Here is a 20,179-nt window from a genome sequence, read left to right as displayed (position 1 = left end):
GGGAGTCATAGTAGAGGCAGGATAAGAATTTAGATACAGTCTACAAGAAGATGAAAGACAATTTAGAAAAATCGAATGAGGAACGCTAGGAAAAAATAGGTACTCTATATTAAAATGAAAACTTACCGGGGCCAGCAAAGGAGCCCTCGCCTGACCGATCCTGGCCTTCTACAGCAGCAGCAGCCGATACCACCTCCTCCTCTGTCCTCTTGCCCCTGGGGGGATCTGATGTACAACATGAAAGAAAGAAAGACCCGAAAACATGGATGATTGTTGTCAACCAAATCAAACATTTCAAAAGAACAATAACAAAATATTTTGGCGAAATAGCAAATAGACAACTATTCCGCGGGATATATTGACCTATCTCATGTGGTCTACTACGATATATTAGTATTGCTTGATTTGCGGACCGTCGACTTGGAAAGTTATGTAACTTACTAAACAAACTACTAAAAAGGTTCGCCTAGGACTGGCAGGCAGCAGTCCGCAGCACGCGAAGTGACAGACAAACTCCATTGTGATTGCAGATCAGTGACAACACTAAAAAGTTTCCTACTACATTAACCAGTCATTAAAATACTCAAACTATCAATCCACCACCACTATTTCTTCTTATTTTCAGGTGTACAAAGGAAGGACTGGACTTGAGTCTGTAGGGGCAGATTTACAATCCCCCTGTGGCTCTTTTGCTCCGTTGTTGCGTGACTTTTGTGACGCAGCGGCAGAACAAAAGAGGCGCCATGGTGCGGTGTATATTAACAATGTGACGCTTATGGGAGATGCATCACATTGTAAAGCCCTGCACCATCAGGGGGCGTTCCGGCGCAAGGGAGGGCGTTCCTGCGCAGGAACGCATCCTAAAAGTGGCTGAGGGAAATCTACAAGATTTCAATCAGTCTCTTTTAGGACAATGATGCGTCACTCAAACCGTGCGCCTGCTTGAAGCAGACGTACGGCTTGACGCAGCATTGGGGAGATAGGGTACCCCAGAGCATTGCTGGAGCTGCGCCATCGTTGCGACGCAACTCCAGCAATGCGCCGCCTTTACGGCACAGATGCGTAACGCTTCTGTGACGTTTTGGGCCCATGGTGCGCCGCATTGTAAATACGGCGCACCATGGGTGGGGGTGGCGTGGCGCACAATTACTGGTGCATCCCTGCTACTTTGCAGGGATGCGCCGGTAATTGCAAATCTGCCCCTTAGTGTCTAGCATTACGCAGTTCTGTAAACTACACTCATACATAATTTCTCAGGCCAATGAAATGAACACAAAATCGAAAACAAATAAGCATAATAGCAACGCTACTGAGAAGGAGAGCAGTGCACCTGAAATGCACAGAAGATTTTGAAATATAATTTACCTACAATGTAATCTGCAGCATTATTGCTCTTGGGAAAAAAGAAAAATTTGCAATATAATAACACACAGAGCAGGGGAAAACAGAGTAGTGATGAAATAGCTACTACTACTCACCAAGCCCGGGGATCTCGATGCCGAGCAGGTCGAGCAGGTCGTGTTCCCGGTCCAGGAGATCCGTCCAACGGTGGGTGGCCTGGTTGCAGGTGCGCCGGACCCGAGAGTGTTCATACATGGCCCGGCACACCTTCTCCCACCGCTTCCGGTGCTCCCGGAGCCCGTAGCCGCTTGCGATCTTGCCGCCTGCCGGGATGGTCCTGGGGAGGCGGCGCTGTACATAAAACACTAGTGCGGCCACCTCCTCCGCACTAAAGATCTCCCATGGCATCACTAGCTCCCCCCTCAAACGCCCGCACAGGAGCCGGGCACGGGGTGCGGGACCCTTCCCCTTCTCGGGCGACTTCCCGGCTCCCTTTACCATGGTCTGGGCAGAAAGGAAGGTAAATAATAAATAAGAAATAGAATAGGGAAGAAGAAAAGAAAAGAGTTTAAAAAAGTAGTTTAAAATTAACCAAAAGTAGCAAAAACCCAAAAATATAGAGCTAGAAAAATAGAGGGATAGATAATAAGTAAACTAGATTAAAAAAAACTTCAAACAAGCAAAGGATGGCAGAGATTGAGAGAGGATACAGAAAGGATGCCCAGAACCATAGCAATGAATGAAAAACAAGATGGCCGCGCCCGTTCACGACCGCGTGGGTAAGTTTGCGCAAGATTTCCCCCGCGATCACACGCGAACTTGTACTAGCGAGCCGCACACTTCGCGAGATTACACATAGCGCCCGGAAACGGAAATACGTCTCGCAAACAAGATGGCCGCGCCCATGTACGACCGCTAAGGTAACTTTGCGTCGTTGCGCTACAGGCGTCTCGCGAAAACGCAAAAAAACACGCGAACTAACACGCCGCAAAAAAACAAATCGTATATTCGCACGAATTTGCGGCTTCCGAATTCGATCTCGCGCAAATTCGCGCCCCGTGAATCCCGCGAAATTGCAGAAAAACGATTTTTGCAAAACTGAAAGCACTCAGCAGGTGCAAAAGTTCAAGCTCATCATTAGTAACTATTCCCTGTAGTGCTTCCTGAGGGGCCCCTCCAGAGTTCAGTTGCCTACTTGCAACTATTCTATGACCCTGCTCTGACCCTCACAGCATCCTCAGAGAATAGCTACAAGTATGCCACAAAGGTCCTGTTAAAAAAATTACACTGCACCAGAAAGCAATTACAGATAAGGATGCAGGTGCCAGACTGGAAGTTTTAATTCAGTGACACATTAATCAGCCCCTAATTCATTCATGTCAGTTGAGGCAGGGCAGGTGTGCTAACGAATTTTGCAAAACTGAAAGCACTTAGCAGGTGCAAAAGTTCAAGCTCATCATTAATCAGGAAGCACTTACAGCTAAGGAAGCAGGTGCCAGCTCAAATTCAGTGACACATTAATCAGCCCCAAATTAATTCATGTCAGTTGAGGCAGGGCAGGTGTGCTTTTCCCCCCATAATCTACAGTGATGAACCAGAGGGTGGCAGTGAGGAAACAGAGGGTGCTGTGATAAACCAGACGTAGAAACAACATGGTCGCGACCGTTGCGACCCGACAAGTAAGTTCACGTTTGCGAACTGGTAAAAAACCCTTGTGAACTGGCAGAAACCCTTGCGAACACAAAAAAAATCCGCGAATTCGCGAAAGTTCGCGAATTTTGCGGATTGCGAATTCGTAAATACGCAAATTCACAAATCGCAAATTCGCAAGATTCGCCCATACTTATTCATATACTGGTACTGATTGACTGTCCCAGGATTAGGGAAGTGGACACACCACACTAAGAGTTCTGTTTGGTGTCCAAAACACAGAAAGGTAGCTAAGAGCAGTTGGATTTCAGATTGAAAAGATCTAATTACACCACTGAACAGGATAAGACTATGAATTGAGTTTGTTATGTTTCCTAGTGCTATACTTGCTTTAGGGCTTAGGGGAACAGTGGCTAGGGACTGCTGCCATAAGCAATTGGTCTAATCAATGCCGAAGTCCTTTGGAGGGTACTAAAGAGAGAACAAACACACAGATAGCATTAACTACAAAGGCTCTTAACTTCACTCAAGTATTATTTATGTTTTTATCCTTGTGAAAAAGAAGTACAAATTCAATAATGTATTACCATACCCAAAGAATGTATTTAAGCTTAAGTACTAATTCAAGCCACACCAGAAAGGAAGTGTCACACAGTTGTTGTGGGAACTCTGAAGGTGAGACCAATTGTATCAGTAACATTTCTAACCCCACCTAAGAGCTTCAGCAGGAGCCCACTGAGCACCATAAAATGTATTCATTGTGAGGAGATTTCTGATGATGATCATCCTGCAAGATGTGTTTGAGGGCTAACATCCTTTTTTAGGTCTCATGTACACAGGCCATGTGCTGTGCTGTAAGACATATTGTTTAGAATTAAGTGGACTTACAACCCACACACAGCATATCATTAGTTGTTTTTGTTGTCACTTTCATTTGCAATCTTTGGATTGCTTAGCTCACATAGGCTTACCTTCTATTCTTGTGTTAGCTTCTCCCTTGAGCATGGACCAAGTGCATGTGTTCTTCCTTGTTTTTGTTCTTCCTCATCTTTATGCAACACACTACTTTTTTATAAGCATTTTGATATTATTCCTGAAGGTACAATGTGCTTTCATACTTTTAACACACACATACCACTTCTTATTTATATAGATGTCATCCTTAATACGATTCTTCATCATGCTAAGCCCTGATGAAGTCTGCTAAAACTTGGTCAGCCTTAGACAAAACACGTGTTGACAAAGGGCGATACCAAAGAAATAAATGAACTTTTGAACCACAACCTCAATCTTATTTCTGTGTGCCTGAAGAACAGTATTTACTGAATTCTGGACCTTTTCAGTTGAGGAGGATTTGATGCCTCTTCCACCTTCAGAGCACCAAGTAACACTTGCACATTAATTGAATAAGACTTTGATTTTGATTATATTTACTTGGTAGAGTGAACCCACACACTAGCGATCACATTCTTTTGTTTCATGTTGTACATGGGTAGGCTGCACCACCAAGTCAAGGAAAGAATTTTGGATAAAATATTTGATAATAGGTACCATGTCAGACCTACTAGAAAGAGAGAAAGTAGCGGAGGAGTTGTTTAGAAACCTAAGTTCAGGTATAACAGTGACCACAGGGAGAAGCGTGGCTCAATGGTTAGAGCGGCAGACCCTGATGCAGAGGTCTGGCCCAGGACCAGGGTTCAATTCCCACCTCAGCGGCTCTTGGACTCAATCTCCCCGGACCTGATAATTTTCACCTCAGTGCCTCGTCTAATCATGGGTCCCACTCTGTGACTCTGGGCAATAGCTTGCTTAATCTCCACAACGGCCCCAGCAGCGCTTGGATGCCTGGCTTCACCTTGGGACACCAAGTGCCTTCCTTGTGGACATTCCACAGGAAAGCCAGGAAGGGTTCCACAGCGGTATGAATACAGCGCTACGAGACCTCTGGGTAGAAGGCGCTATATAAATACAAACACAAACACATTTTACCACTAGACGACTAAGAAATGAAGGCCTCAAGGAGAAATTCAAAAAACTACAAAGACTAAAGTTGAATGAACAATCCAAATGGTGGGACGCCACCACCCTGAAACAATATATGAAACTAAATAGGATTTTCTAGGGGACTGTGTGCCCAAATATTTCCTACTTATGATGATCTTGAGGAAGAACTCTTAATAAGATGGGAAAAGGAGATAAATAATAATTCCATGAATTTAATAGAAATATTGATCATAAATGCAGAGAGGAAAGACAGTAAGCTACAGAAAGAAATTAAAGAAATAGAGAAGCACATCAAAGATATGAACTTACCAGACCCTACAAATAAAAACTCTGAAATACTGCAAGAGGTACTGAGAAAACATCAGGAAGAGATAAAGATGTGCAAAATGAGAAAATTAAAGAGCAATGAAAATGACTACCTAAGGTGCAGGGTTGTGGTGCTCTGTAACTTAAATATTTCCATTTGTCTGCACGATATGACCCTCTGGACAGTTTGGCTGATGCCGCCAACCGGTTCCCAGATGTTTATTCTCTCTTGTGACTTCCCTCAAGAAATAGAGCCTATATAACTGAACTGTGACACTGCAGCCTGTGAATATACAGTATGTATTTTAAAACCCGCTGTTATTGAGGTGTGGTAAATCCTGAATGGAGTGTTCCTCACCCCATTATACCTTAGGCCATGAATAATTCTTAGAGGCTGATCCATACATTAATATCTGGCTATTACCAGACTATTATCGGATACACTTAATACCACATATATGGAGACATGAGGTTAACAGTTTGTATATTTTATTTACATCATTTATAAAGCGCCTGAATCACCCCAAATGGGGTATCTCCGTGCTGAAGACAGCAGTTGGTATGAGTAACAGAGTTAGAAAAGTAGTGTTTTGAGCTTCTTTCTGAAGCCTAGGTAATTAGTGGTGAGACGAATCTTGAGAGGCAGTTGATTCCACAGTTTGGGGGCCAGGTAGGAGAAAGATTTTCCTCCCAACCTGGCTCACCTTATGCGCTGGACAATGAGCAGGCCCTTCCCTTCGTAATGAAGGGAGCGAGGTGGTATGTATCGCATTAGCTTGTCTGCAAGATAGGCAGGGCCCATCTGGTTTATGCCTTTGAAAACAAGGCATCAGACTTTAAAAAGTATTCTTTTACGAACAGGCAGACAGTGAAGCTTACGCAACAGGGGGAGTGAGGGGGCACGGTAGGGGGCACTTGTTACCAGGCGTGTGGCTGTGTTCTGGATCACATGTAGACCTTGCAGTGGTGATTCCTTAGCGGTGATCCGCAGAGCGTTGCTAAAGTCTAGGTGGCTGAGTACCAGGGCATTAACCAGGGTTTTACGTGTAGATACGGGTAAAAAGTGAAAGACCTTGCGAAGGAGGCTAAGTGCATGGAAGCAAGCTCTTTTAGTTGCAGCTATGTATTCATCCATGTTAAGATCTTTGTCCATTAGCACCCTTAAGTGTTTAACAACTGTCTGAGGCAGAGTTGATGACCCCAAATCATCAGGCCACCAACTAGGGGACCAGCTGTTGATTGCATCTTTGAAGAGTATTACTTCGGTCTTTCCTGCATTCAGCTGTAGGAAGTTACTGCTCATCCAAGCTGTTATGGCTCTCATCCCTTCCTTGAACATGATTTGGGTGTCAGGGGTGTCTTTCTTGCAAGATAGGATAAGTTGGTGTCATCCGCGTAAGAAATCGGGATGAACCCTAACTTCCTAAGCAGAGCTGAAAGAGGGGCAATATATATGTTAAACAAGGATGGGCTCAGGCAGGACCCTGGTGGTACCCTTTGGTGACTTGGGTAGTTTTGGAGAAGAAAGGGCCAAGGTTCACAGTTTGCATTCTGTTGCTGAGGAAATGTTGGAGCCAGGCCAGAGCGGAATTCTGGATGCCTATAGAGCGCAATATGTCCAGCAGGATTTGATGAGAGATGGTGTCAAAAGCGGCGCACAGGTCAAGCAGTGTAAGAATCACTGCTTGACCATCGTCCACCAGCATACGAATGTCATCGGTTACGTTCACCACTGCTAGTTCAGGACTATGCATGGGACGAAAACCTGACTGGGATTGGTCAAGGCAGTTGGAGGCTTCTATGAAAGCAGAAAGATGAGTATTAATATGCTTTTCCAGAATTTTGCTATACAGGGGGAGTAAAGAGATTGGGCGATAGTTGGACACCTTATTAGGGGTTAGTTTTAGATTTTTTTTAATGGGCATGATCTGCACATCCTTCCATTCTTTGGGGAGACGGCCCTGTTTGATGGAGCAATTAAGAATAGAGCAAAGGGGCTCTGCTAATTCAGCTGATAGTTTTGTAGCTTCTTTGGTGGGTAGTAAATCTTTGGGGGAGCCCGAGTTAGCGGAGTTCAGTAAAGATTCTGTGTCCTGAGTAGTAAGCAAGGGAAATTCAGTTAGAGTAGGCTGATTTTTTGGAGCCAGGTCATGGTCGGTTGGAAGAATGTAATTGTTGTTAATGGGAGAAGCTGGTATCTTATTATAAATGTTCTCTATTTTTTGAAAGAAATGGAGGGCTATATTGTCACACAGTAATTGAGATGCTTCCTCATCTGAGTTGCACGCTTTCGGATTGATGAGAGAGTTAAGGATGTGAAAGAGAGTTTTTGAGGTATTGCCTGCTTGCTCCAGCTGGCTGGCTATGTGATTTTTTCGTGCAGATTTTAAGTTTTTGTGATGAATGTCTAGGGCCAGTTTATAATGTTCCTTGACTGTGGGAACTTTATTTCGGCGCCATTGTCGCTTTAGCCTTTTGCACTTACTTTTCTCTAGGCGCAGATTTACTGTGTACCAGGGTGTTGGTGTGCGAGTAGGGGTCACACAAGATTTCTTCTCAGGGAGTATGACATCTAGAGTGAGCTTAATTGTGTTATGAAAGGACGACAGTTGATTGTCGACTGTATCCAAAGCGGAAGAGTAATCAGGGGTGTAAGCAGCACGACATTCACTGAGGGAGAGTTAGTGCCACTGTCTATAGGTACGGGTTATTGGGGCTCTTTAAGTTACATGTTCACGAATACCAGTTATGTCAAAAGATATACATGAGTGATCAGACCAGATTAGAGGGGTAGTAACTTTATAAGAGATATCAGGTGAATTGGAAAGAATTTGACCTAAAACATGACCAGCAGTGTGTCGGAATATTGTTTCTTTTTGTGAGTCAGAGGGCAGACATTTCCCTTCGGAAAGTAGTGGCCTCCAGATCATCAGGGTTTTCGCTATGATCGTTGTAGTCGCCTAGTAATAAAAACTTATTAGTAGAAATCACATGGGGAGCAATCAGATCTTGAAGGAGTGAGATAGAGTCAGCAAGAGGTCCGGGGGGGGGGGTGATAAACAAGAGATAAACAAGAGCTCCCTTCCAGCTTAATTGTGAGTGAAGATCGAGTCTGAATATGAGAATTTCTATATTGTCACTGCAGTATTGATCTAATAATATCACTTTAATCGGATCTTTATAAATATTACCAACCCCACCACCGGTTTTATGTGGCCTATCTAGTTTTAGAATGCGATATCCGTCCTGTACCACAATTGCAATGTCTGCGGCAGAGAAGGGTTTTAACCAGGTTTATGTTAAGAACCCAATATCTAGAGAAGCAGAAGAAAGTAAATCCCATATGTTGGTGGAATGTTTAGGGAGGGAACGAACGTTTGCCAAGAAACACTCCCTTTTGGCTGCAAGTGGGCTATTAGTGTCGACAATATGAGGGGGACACTGGCCAGAGAAAGTGGCAAGCTTTGGTACCCACAGAAAAGGCAGGATAGCGGGCCATCAACCGAAGGGGGGAATTGGTGAATACAGGTATAGATCTCCTTATCTGCAAGGGGGGAGGAAATACAGTCTTTAATGGAGATCAGCTCTTGTCTGGTGTAGGTGGTGATAATGCTAGGAGGTGCTGTTTGATCCATGAAGGAACTGGCAGGGGTTCTGGCCCCGGGCACCGGACCGGCGCGGACGGGCGTAGACGGGCGCAGACAGGCTTGCCTTTGGCATATGATTATTATTTGTAGATACATCACTTACTGTGTCAATTACTGAGCCCCGTATATGGAAATGGGACAACACAAGGTAAGAAACAACATACTCGTTCACCTGACCTCCAGGTGCAATATAAAAAACCTTTACCGCTAAGGTACTGATGTTTGTGTATCCGTCCCGATTATCTATTATTGCTGACCATTATCTTCAAAACAGTCCATGGAGTCATTATCTTAGGATACTAAGTGAGTAACGCCTTTTCAGTCAGTTTCACAATTTCACCTTTTAAATTATAAAGACACTGATAATTATTGCTGCAAGATCTATCATAGTATTCCACACATTATATACTTTTCAGTGCACCACGGTGATACAACCTACACCACTCCTTCCACACTGACTGGTGTAAACGTGCTACATATTCCTCAATATGCACACAGTATGTCTGGGGCATCCCATCCCAGTTTCTCGGTCATTTATAAAATCTCAATCTCAATAACTCCTCCTAAAACAGACTATGACTTTATTGTAGATGCTGAGCCCTGTTGAAGTCTTCTGAAACTTGATCAGTCTGAGACAAAATATTTGTTGGCAAAGGGCGCTACAAAAGAAATAAATGAACTTTTGAAACCACGACCTTAACCTTATTTCTGTGTGCCTGAAGAACCGTATTTACTGAATTCAAGACCTCTCCAGTTGAGGAGCGTTAGATGGCTCTTCCCCTTTCAGAGCACCAAATAGCACTTAGACATTGATTGAATAAGAATTTGATTTTGATTAGACTTACTTGGTAGAGTGTGCCAACATCCTAGCCATCGCATTCTTTTATTTCATAGATTTCATCTTATCTACCATCTCTAGTAATGCTTCAGTTACTTGTACCAGCAACTGTACTGTTCTGTGTCTCTTTACTCTACACCACTCCACGGTATGCCATGCTACTTTACACCACTCCACTCTAATCTATGCCACTCTACCCTGCGCCACTGCACTCCTCTCTTCTCTATGCCACTCTATGCCACTGCACTCTTCTCAATGCCACTCCAATCTCTCCACTCTATGTCACTCCAATCTACTCTGCGCCACTCGACTCTACTCCACAAAATACACTCTATGGCACTCTACACCACTCTATCCTTCACCACTCTGCTCTAAGCCACTCCTCTCTACTCAACACAACTCCACTTTTTTCAATGACACTCCCTTATACTCTCCTCTTTGCCACACCACTCTACCCACTCTACTTAACCCAACTCTATGCCACTATACTCTGTTTCACTCTACTCCTCCCCGCTCTATGCCACTCTACTTTACTCTATGCCACTCTACTCAAAGCCACTCTACTCTATGGCACTCCACTCTGCTCTATGTCTCTCTACAACACTCCACTTCACAAGACTCCACTGTATGCAATTTCATTCTACACCACTTCACACTACACCACTCTACTCTGTGTCACCGTTGGATCCTCTTGGAGCTAAAGGAAGGTGTTTTAAGGTAGGTTTTGCAAGTTTGCATTTCTAAATGTTCTAATACATCAGGACAGGTCCTGATTGGCAGCACCAGGCATAAGGAGCTAGACACACCACACTAAGAGTTCCACTAGGTGTCTAAGACTCAGCGAGGTAGCAAGCAACAGCTGGATTACAGATTTAAAGAGAACGGAGCATAAATCCCTCCTATTAATCCCTGGATAAGACTATGTTTTTAATTTGTTATGTTTCCTAGTGCTACACCAATCTAAGGGCTTAGCAGAGCTGTGGCTATGGACTACACCCATAAGCACCAGTTCTGATCAATGCCCTTGTCCTGTGGAAGGCACTAGAGAGGGTACAATCACAAAGACTTTAGAGGCTCTTAACATAATTCAAGTGTTATTTATAAATTTATCCAAGGGAAAAGGAAGTAAAAATTAAATAATTTATTGCCATAACCAAAACAGTTTTTTTAGTTTAGATACTATTCCAGGCCACACCAGAAGGGAAGTGTGAGAACAGAAATTTACACATTCACATAGTTGTTGTGGGAACTCTGAAGGTGAGACTGACTGTATCAGCAACCCTTCTAACCCCGCCTAAGAGGGTCAACATGATCCCACTATGCACCATAAAATGTATTCATTGTGAGGAGATACCTGGTGAAGATCATCCCACAAGATGTGGGTGAGGGTTAACATCCTTTTGTAGGTTTTGCCTATCAGACCATGAGTTGTGCTGTAAGACATTTTGTTTAGAATTCAGTGGGCTTACAGCATACCCATAGCATAGCATTATTTTCTTTTGTTGTCACTCTCATTTGCAGTCTTAAGATTGATTAGCTCAAATAGGCTTCTTTTCTTTCTTGTGCTAGTTCCTCCCTTGAGCATGGATCATGTCCTTATGTTCTTCCTCAGTTTTGTCTTGGTCTTTGTACAATGCACTATTTTGTTTCATTTTAAAAGCATTCTGATATTGTTTCTGGATGTGCAATGTTATTTCCTTCTTTTAACACAGACATGCTACTTATTATTTATGTAGTTTTCACCCTATCTCCCGTCTTCATCAATGCATTGTTTACTCGAACCGACAACTGTATTAGTCTATGCCACTCTACACTATTCCACTACACTCCACACCATTCCAATTTACTCCAGTCTACAGCACTTCACTCTATGCCATTCTACTCTACTACACTCTATCATACTCTATACCACTCTACACCACTCCACTCTTCCTATGCCACTCTATTCTACACCTCTCTGCGCCACTTTACTTTTATCTATCCCACTCCACTATACTCCACTCTACTCTGTTCCAGTCCAGTCCACTCTACACCACACCACTCCAACCAATGCCACCCAATGCCACTCTATGGCACTCCACACTACTCTAATTGGTGCCACTGCCCTCTAGGCCACTCCACTCTACCTAACGCGACTTTTCTTTATGACACTCCCTGCCACTCTACTCTACACCAATCTACATGACTCTGCATTACTTTACTGTACTCCACGTCACTCTACTTCACTCCACCCCGAGTCTATACCACTCTACTCTGCACCACTGTATGCCATTCTACACTACATCACACTACGCCACTCTACTCTATAGCAATCTAGTTTACGATACTCTACTCTACGCCACTCCATGCCACTACACTCCGCTCAAGCCTTTGCCTCTCTATGCCACTCCAGTCTATGCCACTCCCCTCTACGCCACTCCACACCACACCACTCCACTCCACATCACACAATGGTATTCTACTCTGCTCCACCAAACTCTATGCCACCCCACACTACACCACTCTATTTTACGCTACTTTACTTTATGCCACTTTATGCCACTCCTGTCTATGACACTCCACTCGGTGCCATGCCACTCTACATCACTCTATGCCACTCTACTCCCATTCTATGCCACTCTATACCACTTCACTCTAATTTACGCCCCTCTACTATATGCCACTATACTCCACACAGTGCCACTCTACACCACTCTGCTCTAAGCCACTCTATGCCCCTTTGAATCACTCCACTCTATGCCACTCCACTCTAAGCCCTCTACTACACGCCACTTCACTCCACTCTACATCACTCTGCACTGCTCTACGCCACTCCACACCTCTCCAGTCTATGCCACTCTACACCACACCACTCTGCTCTTCTCCATGCAACTCTACTCCATGCGACTCTACTGCATGCCACTCCCCTCTGTGCTTTTTAAGTAAACAAGGGGGACCCACTTAATGGCTTTGGACCATGGGTATTTGACTATTTAAGAAAACAAAGGTCCTAAGCTCAAAACAATTTCTGAAAAAATTCAATGACATATGGACCACAATCGGACAACATGTACAATTTTTCTAATACCCAGCCGGGCATAGAATTTATTTTAGGAATGTTTGACACAAGGTCAATTCGAATCTTTTGATCACATAACAAACATAATATTGTTTGAAGTAAGGCACAAGCCTGTACCAAACTCATAAGAATAAAGAGAAAGTTGTGAGAAAGGGTGCAGAGGAAAGAATATTTTACATCAGGCAAAAGAAGAGTTGAGCAAAAAAAGTGGTACTGCTTTAAAATTTAAATTAGCAGTATTCCCAGTAGTAGAACATACACCTAGCAAATTACAATATATAACAATGTATGTCTACATAGCAGTGTCGACAGCGTTTCGATCCTATGCTCTAAAATAAAAGGATCATCATCAGGACTTAATATATGCCTGGATTTGAACAATTAAGCCTGTAAGAGAAAACAGGGGAAAACAGAGAGACAACCATATATTAGAGAGCGCTACTCTGTTTTAAGCAAAGACATAAACAAGGAGTCAACGTAGTCACACAATATCTGACATGCACTTTCGAAATCGCAGTGCAGTGGATGGTGTTTATCTCCAGAGACGGTGGTCAAATTACTACACGGTGAGTGAGGAGTGCCTATTTTGTAAAGGACAATAGCCTATGTGTGAAGGGAGGAAATCTTGTGAGTGGCCGAGCTACTCCAATAACGGATACCTGAGGCATTGGTGGTGGAGTGCGAGTCTAAAAACATTTAACGTGAGTTATGTTAATTAGGAGCGGGCATACCCAGCGGTGATTAGGACAACCTTTCATTTGATGTTGGTCTCAAGGGTACGAGTCATTGAAGAGCTGTAAATTAATTGACATGATTAACACTCTGATGAGATTTAGTGCTCGTGAGCTAAGAAGATACTTGCATGCAGCCTTTACCTATGTCTTTAATATCCTGGGGCGCCTACACAGTCCGGGTTCCCACGTGAAGAGGGATTAAGATGATGAATCTGCGAGCAAAGTATGGTCCTGATTAAGCATGGGGCACAGGGTGATTGGCGATCTAAGGGGCAGTGACTGGTGTTTGCTCACCTGTTATTAGAAAATTATAGTATTCATTACAGCGTCAGTTGGCTGGATAGAATGGGCGCCTCGTGTGGCGTTTTCACTCGGAAGGCTGGGGCTCTATGGCGGCGGTCGCTAGATAAGACGATCCGCTAAGGTCAAAACGGGAGAGATACCGTCAGATTAGGGCGTGCTTTGCTACTGCATTGTCAGTGCAGCGTGCTCGGGCGGGGGTTCGGCTGTGTCTTACCTCGCTGTGAGCAGGATGCAGATGCATCTGTTCCTCGCTGGCGTTGCGGCTTCCGTATGGGGAAGACTGTGCGCCTGGATTTGAAAGGGTGGCGGTCATGTGACTAGGGTCATGTGACCCTCCGTAATAGCGGCGGACATATTGGAGTGGTAACAGAATATGTGGATGCCAGGAGTGCACCATGGAAACACAGCCGGGCCAGGTTTTGACAAGAATAATTAAAGGATAATCGGCATTTCTAGGGATGATACTGTGAATTCCTCTTTCGTGATAGGAGGCTTGCTTGTCATTGCGCATATTCGGGTGGGTGGTGGTTTATTACAAGTGCTTAGGGTGCGTGCCCAAGAAGTGAAAATAAGGACACATGCATTTCCAAGTGACTTATTATAATAAAATACAGTTCAGTTTACTGGCTATAAAATAATTATTAACATTCATGTACACTTTTTCACTTTTCACACATCTGAGCAGCTGTCAGGTTTTTCATTAAAATCAGAGCAGATTAGTCCAATCCTCATTCCTGTTCAAACCAGACCTGATCGTGTTGAATTGAATGATAGATTTCAGTTCCTCTCTGTTCATTATCTGGGACAAATTCCCTCCTCGTTGCGGGAGTTTGATCGACTTCAGGATGGTCCACCTGATATCATCTGCTGTGTGTTTCAACTCGGTAAAATGTTCTACCAGGGGAGCATTCGGTGTATTGCATCTTATCCTACTGCGATGCTGGCTGATTCTGGTCTTCGCCTTTTGACTTGTCTGGCCTACATACATTTTGTTGCATGGGCAAAAAATAGCGTACACAACATTGCACGTGTTACAGTTTGTAAATGATGTCAGCTCAAAGTTTACCCCATTATGGCTAATACTCCTGGTTTCAATTGTAAAGTCGCATACAATGCAATGTCCACATTTTACATGACCCTTCAGTGGTGGCATCCCCCAATTGGAGTCAATGGTGGTACGGGGAGTAGGAGTTGGAAGGGCTGCCCTCACCAGGTGGTCTTTGAGATTCTTATTTTTCTTAAATGCGAAAAGGGGTCTCTCTAGAGTTATTGTTCCAGCATTTATGATGGGCCAGTGCTTCAAGATTGATTTTCTGATTTTGTTAGATACGGGGCAAAAGGTGGTCACGCATGCAATTCTGTCTTTCTTTTCTTTTTGTTTCGGTGTCAAAAGGACATCTCTTGGGCAATACCAAGCCCTTTTTGCGGCGGCTTTGACAATCCTTCTTGGATAGCCACGCATTTTCAATTTGTTTGATAGGACTGCTGCTTCCCTGAAGTAATCAGTTTTGTTAGAGCAATTACGCCTTACTCGCAGAAACTGCGAGTAGGGTAATGAATCTTTTAATGCTCTAGGATGACAGCTATCATAGCTGAGTAGGGTATTCCGCTCAGTAGGTTTCCTGAAGAGGCGTGTGAGCAGTTCGCCTTCCTGGTGATATATTGCCAGGTCAAGAAATGCAATTTGTGATTTGTCATGGGTCATGGTGAAAGTAAGGTCCGCACAATTATTGTTTAACCAATGGAGAAACTGGTGCAATACGTCAAGATTCAAATTCCAAATTAGAAAGATGTCGTCTATGTAGCGACGCCAAAGGGAGATACCTGCAGAGAATGGATTGCTGTTATGAAGGATGACACCAGTCTCTAGTTCATCCATGAAAAGGATGGCTAGGTTGGGGGCAAAAATAGCCCCCATGGATGTCCCCTTGATCTGTTGGTAGTATGACCCTTCAAAAACGAAAAAGTTTTTAGACAGACATATCTCAAGCAGTTGAAGGATGAAGAGGCTTGGTACCCTGGGTGGACGGGGCCGTGTGTCTAAAATTTTTTGGATCACCAATAATGCAGCTGTTTGGGGAATATTGGTGTAAAGAGATTCTACATCTAGGGTACACAGTGTATTAACAGTAGGGTCAAAGGGATGATGTTCTATCAAATTGATCATTGACATACTGTCCCTGATGTAGCAAGCAGTGTTAGGAACAAAATCCTTGATAAAAAAGTCCACATATGCCCCTAGGGGCTCCAAGATAGATCCGCAGGCTGACACAATGGGTCTACCTGGTGGATGCTCCATGTTTTTGTGAACTTTGGGTAGAGTGTAAATTACAGGAGTGCGGGGACTTTTTACATTCAGAAAGTTGTGTTCCTTTTTACTGAGGAACCCTTCATTTTTGGCTTTGGAAGTAATTTCCATAATGGTGGCCTGGATCTCTTTGGTTGGGTTCCCTGGAAGGCGTTGATAGTGGTCAGTATTGCCTAGTTGCCTGAGAACCTCCGTTTTGTATGCGTCAATGTCTTGGAGGACGATCCCACCCCCTTTGTCCGCACTTTTGATTACGACAGAGGAGTTTATTTTTAGTGTGTCAATTGCTTCTCTCTCTGCTTTTGAGATATTGTATGGTATGAAGATTTTCTTTCTTTCTAGTTCTGCCAGGTCCTTTATGACCAATTTCTCGAAGGTCAGAATTTCTGCCGGGATCATACTGGCAGTGGGTAGAAATGTGCATCTCCACTCTCCACTCTGCACTACGCAAATTGCGATTCCTTAAATGCAATGTAGAAAGCACCTAAGTTGTGCGAATTTGGCATAAGAAATCGCAAATTACCACCAACTGACAGTTGGTGGTAATTTGCAAATTCTTTAAAAAAAGCACTTTTTTTGCTTTTTTCAAAGTGCCACATGTGCACACGTGCTCATTTCAGGGGTGCATCAGGGTGTCCTTATGACACCCTTGCACCTTTGAAATTGCATTAGCAATTTACGAGTACCTATTTGCGAATGTCTTCCCATTCGCTCCTATAGGTCTCTAGGCCCATAGGAATGAATGGGAAGCCACTCCTTAATTGCGACTTGCAATTTGCGAGTCCCAATTAAGGAATACAGGCAGTACCAGGGGCTAACTTCCGGCAGGGGCACACTCGAGGTCAGCGCTCCAGTGTTTGAGCAGGACGCCTCACCTATAAAATCCTGATGCCTGCCTTGACGCGCAGCGGATGTGCTAGAGGCTTTTAATCTGCTACAACGAAGGCGGTCAGTACTGTAATACTCGGAAGCACCTGGTAAAGGGCGCCCGAGTTGGTTTAACTGCTCTGCTGCAAACAGGATAAATGCACACATTTTTTTGCTCTGCTGCTGCTGCTTTGTGCTAAAGGAAAGCACTAACCTCTTTTAAATCACTTGTGTTGTTCTTGAAGCATATACTTTTAAACCCACTGTGTTTTTCTATCTGCACTAAACGTACCTGGTGACTTGCTTGGGTGTTCCCCGGTCCACGGCGGTTGCTACCGATTGTGTGGAGGGAACGTTGCGCACACAGGAAGTACCAGGGGGTTACTTCCGGCAGGGACACACTCGAGGTCAGCACTCTAGTGTTTGAGCAGGACGCCTCACCTATAAAATCATTATGCCTGTCTTGACGCGCATCGGACGTGCGCAGCGGGAGCTCCGCTGGCGCGCCAAAGGAAAGCCCATCTACGCCCGTCCAGGGCCGGGGGCCAGACCCCCTGGCCAATTTCTGACGTATTCCAAAGCTAAGCTGCTTGCACTCACATCCGGCAGTCATACCCTCAATGAAAGAGTGGCAAATAAACTATGTGCAGAAAATCTGCTGAGCGTCACCCACACAAACACCCCGGACCCACTCCTTAATGCTAATCCCATGCCCAAAAACCCCCACAGCCTAACAATAGCAGTCCTAAACACTCGATCCCTACAGAAACACCATCTTGAAATATTCTCACTCCTCCAAGATGATAAGGTAGACATCCTAGCCCTCACTGAAACCTGGCTCGAGGACTCCTCTGTCCCAGACATTATTGCCTCACTCCCAGAGAACTATGATTGATGTCCTTTGGCACAATAGACAAGGAATTACCCGGGGAGGGGGAGTAGCCATCTTCTTCAACAAACGGCTACAGGTTACAAAAGTAGTGGCTGAAAGCATTGACCAAGCTGACATTCTAGGGTTCAAAGTTTCACTTAAATCTGCCTGCTTCTTAATGGCAGTAGCCTATCGCCCCTCAAGGTCAACCCCCAGTTTTAACAAATTGATCCTGGAAATTGTCACGGATCTATGCTCTCGATACAAAAGGCTCCTTATCACTGGGGACTTCAACTATCACTGGGACACCGTCTCGAAAGGAATCTCACGCTAGGCAATTCAAAATAGGAATGGAAGCAATGGGGCTACATCAGATCGTAGATGACCCCACTCACCAGAAAGGGCATACCCTTAACCATATCTGGACCTCACAACCCCGGGCTAGCCTAACTGAGATTAGTCCCTGTGCCTGGTCGGGCCACGCTCTCCTAAGATGCTGGGCCCCTTTGGACTGCGTAATACCTCAACCACCCCCAGACTGGATCAGGGTGCACGACTGAAAGAGAATTGATGCCACCAACCTGGTAGAAGCCCTACTTAGCTCCCCCCAGGCTCCCGCACTCAAATCAGACAATTTAGACCTAGAAAGCGAAATCCTGACAAACAGCTTGCGCCAAGCCATAGATAAGATAGCGCCAGAGAGTACAATTAGAGCTTGAAACAAAGGGAAGGGAGCACCCTGGTTTAACTATCCTCTAAGCTCAAAAACAAAGCCTCCGCCAGGCCAAACGGCAATGGTGGAAAGCCTATGAACCAGAACGGCTGGCGCTCTTTAAAATCCAACTAACCCTCTATAAAAAGTCTATCACTGACACGAAGGCGGAATACTATGAGGCAAGGATTAAGCTGCCGCAAACAAACAGAAAAAGACTTGAGAGAGCTTAGTCAAAAAGCAGAAGGTAAAACCACAGACGTCTCTTTAGATTGTAATTCCTTCCAGTCCTATTTTCTGCAAAAAGTCAAAAACATTATCACTGATATTGACAACATCCCAATCAACCAAAATGAGCCAGTCGACTTTCAGGGAGCCCACCCCACCGACCATCAACTTTCGGCTTTCCCTCCACTGGATCACACCTCATTAACTCAATTAATGAATGGCACTAAATCAGGTTCCCCGGCAGACCCTTGCCCCCCAAGGATATTCCAGATGGCTGCACCAGGCTTGGAACACCAGATTCTGGCACTATTAAACTGCTCATTGGAAACCGGTTACCTGCCCTCCAACCTAAAGGAAGTTACAATAGCAATGGTCAGAGTCTATCGATTCACTGGAACAATAAATGATAAACAAGCAATTGATCAGGTATGGAACACAACAGTATTACATCCAAAGTGTGCTTATGCAATTTATTCATTACTTCAGCACAATATTAAACAGGTACCTAGTTCAATTCTATGGGTACCTAGATACAAGAGGTATCATTACATGCAAACATAGGAAATACATTATTCAATTACGTCATTGAATCATATACACGCCAGTGGGCATTAGTCTCATATAAATATGTCACTTAAGAGCTTCATATGGAGGAACAAGACAAACATTTTACGCCAATTATTGACATTAACGACGCGCTCAAAGTGATAGAAATAGGGAAACAGTTGAGTGGGATAGGTGTGATGGGGAACACGTGAGGACTGGGTAAAGGTGGTTGTGACTAGGAACAATCACAGTGGAATAAAATATGTCCTTTACAGTCTGTAGTTCGATCTGTAGTTCCAATATACACATATACATAGGATTCGTGTTACTCTGTTGATTAATCCTATGATTGGAGATTGGTTGTAATCTGGTCTACGTTTCGACCCCCTGGTTAAAGGGTAGGTTTGGTCCTCATACTGGGGTCTTCATCAGGACAGGAAAGAACAGGAGCGCCTACGGATAATAATTCTGAATGAGTGTATCATGTTTTAAGGAGGCTAAAAAGCACACTAAAGGAACATATCGAGGTAAGAAATGGCTTACTTTAGCAGAGGCCCTTACGTGGCCATTGTGGTAGGACCATCAAGGGTTCCTTTCTTTTGAAGTGGTTGTCCCGCATTCATCTGAAAGTGGAGTATTAATTACTAACAGAAATAATTGTAAGCGTTTGTACGCATTAATTGTCAACAGATCCTACAGGGGTACTTACTGGGATAAGAAACCTTCCATCCAAAAGATTGTTTCTCTTTTCCAAAATTCACAGCTA

This window comes from Lissotriton vulgaris, chromosome 8 (assembly GCF_964263255.1).
Source record: "Lissotriton vulgaris chromosome 8, aLisVul1.2, whole genome shotgun sequence".
NCBI classification, from domain to species: domain Eukaryota; kingdom Metazoa; phylum Chordata; class Amphibia; order Caudata; family Salamandridae; genus Lissotriton; species Lissotriton vulgaris.
Note: the sequence above shows the minus strand (reverse complement) of the source record.